Below are 14508 nucleotides of genomic sequence, written 5' to 3'. Positions count from 1 at the left end.
ATCCTGAGATGTCCCATTGGAAATAATTACCAGAGTTACACCCTGGTGACCTATGGTTCCAATTAATCCTGGTATAAATCAGTGATAAATGCAGTAGAACTGCACCTTTTTGCTGCCTGCTGTGCCTGCTGCTGCCTGGCTAGAAATAGACATAGGTTGGCATTGAGCCAAAGCCCCAGGAGGTTGCTATACTCCATCTAAACAATTTCTCTTTAGCTCTCACCACCCTCTGCAGTGTGAGCGTCAGGTTTCGCCTGTTCTTCCTAGAGCTTGAAGAAAATTGCTTTACAAGGCATTTCACTATGAATGTTCATGTGTATACTGCCCTGAATTTAAGTGGCAAGAACAAGGGGAATTTTTTAAAGATAGGTTATATGTTGAACCACTTGAGACACCCCAGATATTAAGTTGATTGTACAGAATGCATAAGCATACCACAGATTGGCTAACTCTAGGCTGACCAGGATTGAGTAGTGACTTCAAGCAGGAGATGTGGGTATATAATTTTCTTCTTAAAATCAATATGAGCTAAGAAACTTTATCCCAGAGCTGCTTTTCCTGGAGGTAGAGGGAAACCTTCAGAAACATTTTGTACACACATTTTGACCTAAAGTAAAAGGACATTAAGATAATTAAATATTCAAAAGTTAGTAGCATATATTTTTATGTATATCAATGTATGATTTAAGCTGATCCTCAGTCCTGATGATGGTAAAATTCCATAAAAAGATATTAAATTGCAGCAGTCCAAAATTATATTTCTAATTACACCATTTTAATTTGAAGTCTGAATGGCAGCTACAGGTGTAGCATACTTATCTAATCTAACTTGGAGATTTAAATATATTTGAGAAATAGATAAATATTTATTTTCAGTTTCAGGGAATTCTCATCAGCACAAACTAGAAATAACATTACCATATAAAACAGAAGTATAAACTCATGTTTGAACTTACTAGCAAATAGGACTGAATTATAAATCATTCTTAATCTTATCCCCTTCCATCCTCTGAACTATTCTTGTGCCTTGGATTCCATCCTCTTTTTAAAATATAAATATATTTTATGTAACATTCTTAACATAGAAAATTAGCAAAACGATCTTTAATCTTTAAAAAAGTAGAAAAGTGACAAGCCCAAGCAAATTAAAAATGCAAACGATGAAAGAAAAAAGATGGGGAAAATATGTTATATTTGTCAATAGTCACTAGTTTATTAATAAATATACTAGTATAATATAGCCAGGGCAAAATATTATGGTAAAATATCTCAAAATCTCTGCCACAGTAACACATAGTGCTGCATTTTTTAATAATAGGAAATACTGCCTTTTCCAAATAGATCACATATTTCTGACAACCCTTCCTTAACATGTGAATAATGTTACATTTCCTTTTTCTCAATATGATTCTAGCCACTCCTCATGTTTGAAATATTCCTAATTCCTGATAAGTAGTTAAAGTCCAGAGTTTTGGTTCATAGTTCAACATTATATTATTGTTTTAACATTTAGTGATTTTCTCATAAATCTTCATACAGCGCATGTATCAATATACAACTACCTCCCAAAAATAAAACGATCGTATTACTGTATCATGTGATCAGTGAACCCTCATATTTTTTACACCCCCAACATAAAGAGTCCATTTTGATTTCAGGTGTTTGCCTGAACAAGTCCTTGCTGTTTACTTGGTGAGATTTTTGGAAATAGTTCTCCAATATGTTTTTTCTAGAGCTGGGAGAGAATAATCGACTCAAAGTCCTCTGGCTGTTTCTGTGCTCAAGGCTAATCTTGAACTTAGGGTTAGCTGGTGTATAGCCTGTATAGTACAGCACTACACCAATTGTCTCTCTGAATCACAACGAGGTCCTCTTAAGGCTGAAGTCCCTGTGATGATGTCAGAGTAGGAAACAGAGGAAATTAAGAATTTGTTTCTCCTTCCAGTCATAGGAATAGATCAATGATGGTTAATCTTTTTGGTGTGGAGTGCCCAAAGCGTGCATGTGCCCCAAACCCCAAAATGCAATGCATGCACCCCTCCCAACATGAGCCCCAGCCCCCCCCCATGCCTCATTTTGACTACCAGGTTGGTGCAGGAGGCTTTCCAGGCCCAAAATGGGGTGCCGAGGGACACATGCGTGTGAACCCCCCAAATGCATTGCGAGTGCGCCCCGCCCCATGCATGCGCATGCATGTTCTCTGCATACACCCTGAAGATCAGCTGGTCAGCGGGAGGCATGCACAGTGAAATTGGACTGGGGCAATGGCTGGCATGCCCGCAGAGAGGGCTCTGGGTGCCACCTGTAGCACGCGTGCCATAGGTTTGCCATCACAGTAATAGATGATGTCATGATCTCATCTCCAAAAACAAAATGTGTATCCCTTCCAGCACTTCCAAAACAGTCTGGTAATTCTTGTGGAAGTGTAGGTTGAATATCATTTTGTGGAATATTAGCCCAGCAATGATTTTGTACTTCTATTGTGCACCTTATTTTGTGTCAGTATATCTATGTATGTATGGAGTGATCTCTTTCCCTTTGTTGATCTTGCCTGGAATCACTCTCTCTTTGTTCTTTCTTCAGCTTTTCCCAGTATGTGCCCAAACAGAGGGATGCTTTTCATTTCATTCAGAGAAGCTTATGAAACACAAAGGTGAAAAATGCCTACGGGGTGGGGGAAGTGTCGCAATCGAAAATAAAAGAAACCAAATCAAAATGAAATCTTATGGGGGATCTGGAGAAAAAAAAAATTAGCCTTCTTTCTTGCTGTTTTCTGAATGACAAAAGATATGGATTAGCAAAGAGAATTATTTAAGTGGAAAGCGCCAGAGCAGCCAGAAAGCAAACTAAAGAAAAACAAAGAGAAATGACAATTGAATGGGATGGAGGCCGGGATGGTTTGCTAGCAGGGCAGAATGAATCCAGAACAAACAAAATTGTACCGTAGTTGGTTGGTGGTTGGAACTGAAGCTGCCTAATCAAAAAAGCAAACAAAATAGCTAACATTTGCATTTCAAAATAATGGTAAGTGGCAGTCATGGTGTGTATTTTCCCTAACCTATCCTGAAAGGAAGGCTGCAAATGACATACTTGACAGTCCTGCTAAATCAAAAAAATTTCAGCATTGGAGAAACTGAAGACATTCTCTCCTAAGATGTTTGTTTTTCTCTTTCTTTCTACATTGTTTTCTAGTAGTGATACACTTGAGGGCACTTTTCTGCTCAAATGAGTTTGATAATGACAGAGAGAGAAAAAGAAGGTGGACAGCTATATAGAAGGATTACACTCCTATTGATATCTCTAAAAGATGCTTGATGCCAGAAGTCCAATAGTTGAAACCATTTTCTACCAATGCAGCCCTATGATGGGAAAAAACACCAGCTCCTTAATTTTGCCCTTCAAAATGCCATTTCTACTACACAGAAGGTTACCTCCCCTCTGTCAACCATAACCAAGTTTACTCCAGCCCATTTTTTTTTCATGTGAGAAAGATATGCAAATATTGGCCGGCACGATCATGTCGGCCAATAGCTTGGGTTCATTTTAAAAGACATACCAGTCCAAAATTCACCTATCTCAGGCTGAATCTTGTATTTTGTGGGCCAAATAGAAGTTTAAGATTGAAGTTTTATGAACTTCATGTTATGATCCAAATGGGTGTAAGAGTAGAACCCTGCTCTATTTTTGCTTCAAAGACTTGGGTGGGAAAGGAAACCACTCTAATCCTAACCCTAACCCTCAACATTAGTTGACCTGTCCATATGGGATTTCTTCCCTTATACTGTAGCATACTTGTGAATAGATGAGGAATTCTCAAACGAAATTCCAAGATAGGACCTTTGAATTTGCTTGGTCCAAATGCTGGAAGGAGGCACTGGGCACTTTCCCTTCTTGGGACTATTAATATGACCAAGCATTGAAAAGAGAAACTATTGGAATGGCTAACCTTCCATCAAGAAGTTGGGTTAGCAGATGCATAGCTATCATTCTTCAAAAAGTTGATCAGTGGGGAAGTCGCTCCTTATCCTCCTCACCTTTCAAATGGTGGGTGAGAACTCAGCTGATATCAGTGTTACCTTTTATGAAATCAGATGAAATATACCTCATACTATCTATTTCCAGGGGGAAAAGAGACACAGTTGAGTTATTAAATCAAAGTTCTTATTTTTGACCCACGCTGACATGATAAGTACAAATACTGTTCTGTGACATCCACAACCAAAACATTAACCTGCCTGCACTAGCTCTGCTCAATGCTGAGGATACGATTTGTATTCAGAAAGTCCTACACTCAGTTGCCGCATCCCTAAGTGGGACTGGAAACTCTAAAAATTGCTGCTGGTTGCAGGGGTGTCAAACTCGCGGCCTGCAGGCTAGATGTGTCACGTGCTGGCCATGCTCACCCCCAGTTTAGCAAAGGGGGGAAAAGTCGTGCTACATCATGTGATAACAATGTGACATCATGAGTTTGACACCCTTGGCGCAGGGGTGAAATCCAGCAGGTTCTGATAGGTTCTGGAGAACCAATAGCGGAAATTTTGAGCAGTTCAGAAAACCGATAGCGGAATTTTTGAGTAGTTCAGAGAACTGGCAAATGCCACCTCTGGCTAGCCCCAGAGTGGGGTGGGAATGGAGATTTTGCAGTATCCTTACCCCAGGAGTGGGAAGGGAATGGGGATTTTGCAGTATCCTTCCCCTGGAGTTGGGTGAGAATGAAGATTTTGCAGTATCCTTCCTCTACCATGCCCATCAAGCCACACCCACCAAGCCACACCATGCCCACCAAGCCACGCCCACAGAACCGGTAGTAAAAAAATTTGGATTTTACCACTGCCTTGGCTTAGGCTATACTGAGCTCTACGGATCAGTGGTATTAACTACATGAAATTTTTCTTCCTGTTAATGAGGTTTTAAATTACACATACTTTTCATTTGAGAAACTGCATTTGCTAGCAGGAGAACGTGTTTAATTATAGCCTGCTCCTGAAACCATGTGAATGGAAGTGCCTGCTTTAAACCAACTGGCACCCAGATTCTAAGTGCATTAAGTGGCGACTGAAATATATCACACTTCCACAGTGGAGATAACTGAGCTATTAGTAACATTATTGACTTTTGTCAGTTTTAATTGATTTAAATCTAAATGGTGCTTGGATTAGGCACTAATGCGACTATATCTATATTCCAATCTTAAATACATTATTGAGACTACAGAAGTTTTATTATTTGTTGCTAGAAGTTAAAAATGGATTCTATTTGTTGGAGTACAGAAGTTTAGAATATGAATTTCAGTTCTTTACTCCACATATTCTCCAATTAATCAAGCATTGTATCCATTTTTTTGCTCATTTAGTCATACGGTATTTAAAATATTTCTCTTATATACTCATTTTCAAAAATAGTTTGTAGATCTTAACTATAGCATGCTCAACACTGATACACAGATCTAATTCAATGTAAGCTCTCTCATTGGTAAAATAAAAATTCTTACATTTGTCCAATTTAAATCTTTCTATGTTATGTTATATTATGTTATGTTATGTTATGTTATGTTATGTTATGTTATGTTATGTTATGTTATGTTATGTTATGTTATGTTATGTTATGTTATGTTATGTTTATTATATTTGTATACTGCCCTTCTCCCGAAGGACTTGGGGCGGTGAACAGCCAGCAGATAAAATACAGAGAATACAAAAATTAAAACAATATTAAAATCCAATTAAATTAATTTGGCCCACAGTTAAGACACCCCCATATTAAAACCCATAATTTAACAATTTAAAATTAAAGCAATTTAAAAAGTTTGGTCAGGTCAGCCCGGCTTGATGAAACAAAAACGTCTTTAAGGCACGGCGGAAAGTGCGCAGATCCGGGATCCGCTGTATCTCCGCTTATCAACTGAGTATAAGCAAACTCTTGATCAGTATAACCCTCCATTTCCAATCCTCGTGTTTTTAATTTAGGTTCTCTTTCAGAAAAAAGTCAGCAGGTCTATGTAAGTCAGCAAGGTTTGTGTAACTATCATTTATTTTCTATAAAAAAGCTTCTTGACGTAACAACCATAGAGGAATTCGCTTTGTACCTGTTCCAGACCTGCCTCCATCTGCTTCAAAAGAATATTAATGCCCGTGGTTATCAATAAATTCTCATCTCTTCCTTGCCAGTTCAAGATAGTTTTCTTTAAGATTATAGCAGCATGAAACTGTTTTTGCATAGCTGCCGCAATTTCATCTAGTAAAAACCCAAATGTACTCCCATCTCTGCCATCACAGTCTGATTGTGACGTTGGGAGGTTTTCCTTGACTAATAAATCAATGCTCATATGTGAGTTGCATTCACAAGAGCATAATGAAAAAGGAATAGCGAAAGGACTCAAGCAACAGGACAAACAATACTGCAAAAACAAGCGAGGTTTTTGCACTACCTTTTAAATGGTAGATAGGAAGGAAAATTTAAAGGTGGGGCTTTACCATGCTTGTAGGATATTTGCCACTGAATTCAGACTTGATACTGAAATCGTAAGTGGCTGCCCCCAAACAATCATGGAACAACACAAACCATAGGATGGAAAGTCTTTTAAAGCAGGAGCTAAAATTGGTGGCCAGCATTAAAATGGAAACATCATGGCTTCTCTGCTTTTCTCACCTTTGAATTTCCTCTCAGAGGCTTAGGCCACCTCCATTTTTGTATGCTCTTGGTTACTTTTCCTTTATGTCTTTCTCTTAGAACCTTTCTATATTGCTGTCTGAATAAGGATTCCTGTGTAAGGATATAAAAACAAAATAAAACAAAAAACCTTTGGAACTTGTGGTAATTGATTGCCCAAATTTTTAGTATTCCTAGTTCAAAGCAGGGCCTTGCAGAGATTTATACTTACATCTTTGACTTCATAGAGTTGGAGCTATGACAATTTAAGCTGAGATTGGTTATCATGCTGGAGCATTATGCAAGATATAGTCTTGACAGCAGCCATAAAAAGGGGCATTTGTTATTGCATTCTGTGTTTTGTTTTGGCTAATGGTACAGCCACAAAGAGTTGCAAAACAAAAATACCAATATTTTAATACAGTGTCAAATAAAAATGATGTGCCTTTTACAAAGAAATATGAGTCAGAGCATAAGCAGTAGAATTTCAATGAAAGTTTTTATAGAGGAAACTAACATTATTATCTATTTCTATACGACTAAAATTCTCATTGGATTTATCTATTTGTCCCCTCAAATTAGCCCCAACAGTGCAAATATCACAACAATTTTTTGAATCAAGAAATCTCAAAATTGCTACCTTAAAGAATGCTTAAAAATCTGGGACCCCTTATTCCCATGGAATTGAAATTTCCATGACGTTCAAGACAGTGTTATTGACAAAGCAATTTAACTTCTTCATTTTCTATGACTTTTTCTATTTTATGGTCCCACCAGTTCTTGATTACAGGCAAATGATATTTCTTGCAGCTCTTCCAATGCACCATTGTTGCTACTTTGTCATGCTGCTGCTTGTAGTCAGTTTGTGCAATCTTCTTGCAGCAGCTTACCAGGTGGTCCACTGTTTCTTCAGCTTCTTTACATAGGCAGCACTAACTGTCTGTTGCTGGCAGCACTAACTGTCAATTCTGGCTTTGTATACAAAAAAAAATGTTGTTGTTGTTGTTGTTGTTGTTGTTGTTGTTTCTGTTTCCATTAAAAATACTTCTGCATTTTTTGGCGTTATCATCCTGTGATAATCTTGTACAACACCATTGTTTAGTGCAATGTAAGGACTAACAATAACAGGTCTTTAAATGGGATGAACATGGGACAGGTCAGATAAATAGCAAGAGACTTGGAAAGTGTATTACCAGAAGATATTCTTTCTTATTAAATTATTCACTTTTCTCAAAAGTACATAAATGACTGTAACAACAAAGAAGCTTCAACTGTTGGCAGTTAGGACCCAGTTTCATTCCACCCCCACCGGGTTTTGTGTGATTCCTTCCACTTCTCCATCCGGCTATGATGGTTGCAAGGGAACAATTTTCCTCCCAGGTGTACAAGTTCATTGAAATGAACCAATACGATTGCTATCCAGCAATCAAACAGTGTGAAATTCTGTATCATAGACAGGGCACATAGTCCTGCTGGCATTTTTGTCTGGTATAGGCAGGGGGTTGGTATAGGCAGGGGACCTCCAAGGTCCCTTCCAACTCTGTTATTCGGTATTTACTAAATTTCTATGCTGCCCAACTCCTAACAACTTCATTATTACATTTTCCCACTCATCCTTTATTTGGTGATAATTTGACCGATAGTTTTGCTACAGGGATATGTAGTCTTCTGATATGTTGATAAAAGGAAAGATTTCTCCTGTTTTAAAAGATTTGGGGTAAATATGCTATTTACCCCTTCTGCCATCATTTTCCTTGCCCTCTCCATGGAAAAGAGATCCTGGGATCTCTGAACCACCCCACCCCTTTCTCCAACATGGAGCTTTGCTAGTGAATCTAATAGGGTCCATCTGCCAGCAAAATAGATTTCTTCTGACCAGTCTACCACTTATAGTTGTCCAAAAGGTTGGAAGAGTCTCCAGAGCAATGTTTCTCAATCTTGGCAATTTTAAAATTTGTGGACTTCAACTCTCAGAATTACTGACTGGGGAATTCTGAGAGTTAAAGTCCATACATCTTAATGCTGTCAAGTGTGAAGTACAATGCTGTAGAGGATATTTAGGAGCCATGGCAGTATAAGGGGAGAGCTCACCCCTTAAGTTTTGTTTTCTTGCACTTCTGCAATCAGAGGTTTAATTCTGTGTTGGATTTTAGCTATTGGACATCATCCAGCCAAAAATAAGAGCTTTTGAATTATCATTGGTTTCAACATGATGGACTAAGTCATGTGGGTGATACCATCAAAAATGTGCTTTGCCTGGGTCCTCTAACCATGATCTCTGCCAAATTAAATATAAATTAGGTTTGAAACAATGGATGGACAGCCGCAAACCAAAAAATTAAAATAAGAACAAGATATGGTAGAATAACAGACACATTACTTGTTTTATGTTTTGTCTTGGGAAATGATAGATTATACATTAAAAGCATAAATATTCTTCTGTTGACTCCTCCAGGCAGTCCCTTTGGCTTTGTTCCCTGAATAAAGTTACTTCACATTTACATTCTCATACTAATATGTAACTCACACAAGCTTATAATAGCAGTGTTTAAGATTCCTCTGCTTCTGGCTTCAAAAGCAATGGCCATTCTATCACAGTTCCCGAGTAATTCCATCACAATAATTCCCTCAGTACTTGTCATGGTGGAATTTTCCAATCCATTTGTCACAGTATCACCTTCTCCTGCTCCACTGAGGCTCCTAATTGCTTACTATATTTAAAGAGCTTCTTAAGAATTTGGCCAGAGACAATGAATGAACAGATTTCTGAGTTTTACATTAAAGGAGGAGAGAGAGAGAGAGAGAGAGAGAGAGAGAGAGAGAGAGAGAGAGAGAGAGAGAAACTGTGTGTGCTGTTTTTAAATTGTGGAAGTACTTTGAATGGATTATTTTTAAGCTTTGCCAAAATGGCTGGTTGCCATGATATATCATTTTCCCTCTTTCTTCCAGCATAAAAGACCTGACCTTTTAAAAATTATCTTTTTCTGTGTTTTCTCAAGACACAGTCCTGCCAGTGATTTTATGGTTTAGCTTCCATCTCAGGTAAACATGACTATGTATGATTTTTTTTTCTTTGAGAGATGAATCAATTATGATCTGTGTATGAAGCACTGGGAAATTTAGGAGATTTTCAAAGGAACCAATTCCATTTCAAAACTTTATTCCTCTGCCAAGTTGAAATGACTGCAGTCTTTTAAATTTCTTTACTACTGAAAGGTTTCTCTTCCATTGTTAAGCGGCTATATTTCACTAAATATCAGTGTGGTCCATTGCTTTGTGAAACTAAAAAAATGAGGCATTCATCCAGTTTGGTTAAAAGACTGATATATTCTTGATGCAGAAATATTGGCTTTGTACAGCTGCAAATAAATCTACTAGAAGGATGACTGTATTGTTACAAAGGAATCTTTATAGGTGGACATAAATATGCTGTAGTCTATTCAGTTTATGTGATATTAGCTATGCAATAGAATATAGTTTGCTTGGTTATAGAAAAAATAGTAGGATTAGGTTTGCAAGGAATACTTTATTCATTCCTCCATCACCTTGTTTTGTGTTTTTGTTGTTTTTCAGGAGAAAAAGAAGGATCTCATGATCCTGGTTTCTTTTCCAATGCTGTCAGATTATTCCTACAAATCACTTCACAATATTGTTAATTGCCTTGATGCTGTGTAGTAGCATTAAAACAAATGATATAACGTACCCATGTCTAATCAGAGCAAAATGGACAGGACTAAGAGGTTTGGCTGTTGACACAACTACTATATTAAAGCCTTTCACTTTTAGTTAGATATTTCATGTGCATGAAATAGCAAGTGTTGGATTTTTTTCTGGTTGGGAACTGAGTTCCATTTAGTTTATGTTTGTGAATGTAGATGCATGTTACAAAGAAAAATGTCAAGTTTTAGAATTGCAGTCCAGTCTTTTAAATGCTAGGCTTTTCCTTGAACATCACTGGGTGTTTGGCTAGTAGTTAATGTCTTGAGATAAGAAAAGGAGACACAGCTGATGAATACACATATATGTAACTAGTAATCTAGTGGAAAGGATTCCAGTAGCCAAATATTGACTTTATCAAGCAATACTAAACTACTATAAGATAAGAAATCCAACACCTGCAGAAGTTTAGCATGGGGATCCAAGATAGTCCCAAAAATGTCAGCAGCATCACTATCACAGCTAAATAAATATCACATGAGTAACACATGGGCAAAGGCTTAGTAAGATCTCTATTTACAAAGTTTAAAGGGGCAAGTATGAAACATTTGGATGGAAAAATAGTTATCCAGCAGTTATTCGTATCCAAGATGCTATCTTTCTCCAGCTGGGGAAGTCAATGCAAATCAGAAAAGAAATATGGGGAATAGCAGGATGTTCTAAGGAATTATAAAAATAACTTGGACAAGAATGCAGCCCATTTTTTTTTACTAACTTTCCACTGCTGTGGCCTATTATTAAATCTGTTCAAGACATGGGCTTTAGGTTTGTGCTAAATTGATTTTCCAAGATTTCTTTTAGAAACAAGGAGGGTCAAGTAAGCGATTTGTTATAAGTATGGAAAGAAAGAGAAGGATTTTCTAAGGTTAACTTAAACAACCAGATCTTGTGTTATTGAAAACGGTATCACTTCCAGCACATTCTTTCAATTCTACATAAAAATAAATAAAAGGACGTAAGTTGATGCCTCAGATTTCCCTGTTTCAAAATCTTGCTATATGGATGACTTCAGAGTTAGAAAGAATACTACTAGTACACATTTTAAGTGAAATGTGGACCCAGCAAAGCAATAAGCAGCTATTCTCTGGGAGGGGAATCACATTTTCCTTCTTAACAAATGAGCAACAAAGGAAAAATCAAAATTGTCCTCTGGCTGTAAGAAAGACCCAATAAAAGTGTCTGAATGTGTTTAGTTTAGGCTAAAATGGGACTGGAGAGTTTGTGGTTCAGAGTGTTAAAGGGATTCAAATATTATAACATATTGAGTGAACTAGGCTGTTATATAAAGCCCTAATATAGTTTATCTGAGGGTAGCACGTTAGCATAACAATTGTGTTTTGTTATCCCAGGATTAGGGTTTAGCATATTCTATGAATCCAGCTACTGTTTGCTATCTCCTTTGCTTTACCCTAGTGATAAATCTTGGAGCTCAATTGCAATTCCAGGTTTTATACTTTTATACTTATACTTTAATTGAAAACCCAATTAGAATCCCATAAGTACATGGGAGATAATAATAAGAAAGAATTACTTTGTAGGTCATTTTAATCTGAAAACTTTAATGCTGTATGTTGAACCCTGTGTGGATCAAATTTTGTTCTGTGTTTCTACTCAAGATAAGCCAGGCAATTTGAAGCAGTAAAACCTGAAGTTTAGATTTGGAGCAAAATTCCAACAGATGGGATCAAATTTCACAGAAAAAAATGTTGAGGCCAACTACTGTTGAGTCATAGCTGTCTATTGAACTATGAGGCTTCTTCCTGATGCAGTGTTTTCCAATTCTCATGGAAAAGGGTTTTTAAACACCATTGACTTTTTCATTGAAAATAGTTTCCTTGGTTGGTGACTGTTATGAGTGATTCCTCTCTTAATGTAATATAAATTATAAATGAGTTCAAGCATATTTTAGAGAAATACTTTTGCTTTTCATGTTACAATGCCACAGTGTTACAGTTTGTCAACACTGTTGGATTATTGGTTACTAGCCAAACTTTAAAATGCCTAATTAGTTAAAAATGCTTTATGGAAAATCAAAAAAAGATCAAGACTCAGATCTGTAATCTGGAATATCTCCATCTCTGAGGAAAATCTATGAACTGTTATAAAGAACGAATCAGTTTTTCAAGGATCCTACCAAATTAATAGCATGGTAGGGTTTGAATTGAGCAAGTGTAATGGATGTCTATCAATTTATGTATGTTGTTCCCACATAATAAAACCAAATGTGCTTATTTCAGAAATTTATTGACTGAAAGTTCTAGTCCCAGTTACTGAATAAGAGCCCTATCTTTGTTCTCACACAATGAGTCATTTATCCCCAAATGCTCTCATTTATAATTTCTTGGTTCACAATAAAAGCATACTAATATAGTATCAAGACTAGGGTAAATTTCTTTCTTTCTTTCTTTCTTTCTTTCTTTCTTTCTTTCTTTCTTTCTTTCTTTCTTTCTTTCTTTCTTCTTTCTTTCTTCTTCCTTCCTTCCTTCCTTCCTTCCTTCCTTCCTTCCTTCCTTCCTTCCTTTCTTTCCAGTCAATAGAGACTAGATTTTGTTGGTTTAAATCAATAGTGGGATCCTACCGGTTTAACAACTGGTTCGCTGCGCTTGCATGCACGCTTTGCAGAAAATTGAACTTCCACATTGCTGAGAGCAAGGATAACAGCTGAGGAGCAGCAATCCACTCTGCCGCCCCTATCATCTGGGCTTCAGAAGCAGAAATATAGGTAAGTATAACGCAGGAGTGGGCAGGCAGGCCCACTTCAAAGAAAGAGAGAACCGGTTCACTCACAGCTGAAAGTTGGAGAAAACTTTTCACCCGAACCGGTCCGAACCAGTAGAATCCCACCACTGTCATTTAAATACAAATGACTTTAAAGATCACTCTAATCCTAATCCTAATCCTAATCTAATCTCTAGACATGGGGAGACAACAATAAAAAAGTAATCCAGTGATTATTTGTTGGAAATCTTCCCTCTTTAGTTGACTGGGGCACAAGAAGAGGCTCTCGAGATCTTAATAATTTTATATACGAAATTCAAATTCAGTTTAGAAAACACATAGGATTTAATGCTGATGAAGAAACATTGCCATAAATATGATCAAAGTATCCAGTCCCAGTTAGTAATCTTCAGGTCATATTTTGTATGAACTAGCATGTTGAGATTATATTTAGAGACCAATACAACACTATCATCTAATTCTGAAGATAGTCAGAGTTTTTCTATCTGTAGAACTGATGACAGTAGAGCATAGAAAGATCTTGTGAGCACATTTGGTAGTCAGATCCAGGTTTATTGATCTCTCCTACAGTATATATTTCCTTGAAACCAGCAAATCAATTTTGGGAAATAAAAAGGATACAACCAGTCAGAAATATGTTATATTATGGAGGTTTTACACAAACTCTGGAGGAAAAACTGGACAGAACCCCCCACAAATGTTTGATGTTATATATATTTTACACAACTCATCCAACAGGAAACTTACAGAGTGAATAGAGTACATCCAACATGCAAGAAGACATCAGGCCAGCAGCTGTGCTGAGTGTTACAGCTACAAGGTTATAAAAATCCAGCTGATGAGCCTTATAGTCACTCTGTTCTATGAGCTCAGCTTGGCAGTTTTACTAACTGTAGCATTTCAGTGTTGACTGAGGAATGACATAAGACTGATTTATTTCTCTGATGCCTCCTCTCTATTACTTAAAATCCAGCCAATTCTTGGATATAGTTATACCATGCCAAACAAGATTTTAAGAAGAAATCCTATCAGAGTGTGCTCCATTGAACTCAATGTTTTTTAAAAATAAAATAATATAAAATTTCAGTGAAGACTTTCCTCTGAATAAAGAAAATAACATTATGCTCTGAAATTATATAGCTGTGTCATTATAATTATCTATATATTGTCCAGTTAATTTAACTGGTTTAGTTTAGTTTAGTTTAGTTTAGTTTTTAGTTTAGTAATTTAGTTTATAGTTTAGTTCAGCTCAGCTCAGTTTAAACAGAAATAATCTAAATCTGGTAATATTTTGAAATTCCTGCGGCAATCTAAGACTTAAATGAGTTCAGATCTTTTAGTTGAATATTTTTGATTCTGCTAAGTAATTAATATATAACGTATGTATATAATAGGTTTAACAGT

This window comes from Pituophis catenifer, unplaced genomic scaffold (assembly GCF_029215685.1).
Source record: "Pituophis catenifer annectens isolate HBS135680 unplaced genomic scaffold, rPitCat1.0.hap2 SCAF_1, whole genome shotgun sequence".
Taxonomy (NCBI): Eukaryota; Metazoa; Chordata; class Lepidosauria; order Squamata; family Colubridae; genus Pituophis; species Pituophis catenifer.
Note: the sequence above shows the minus strand (reverse complement) of the source record.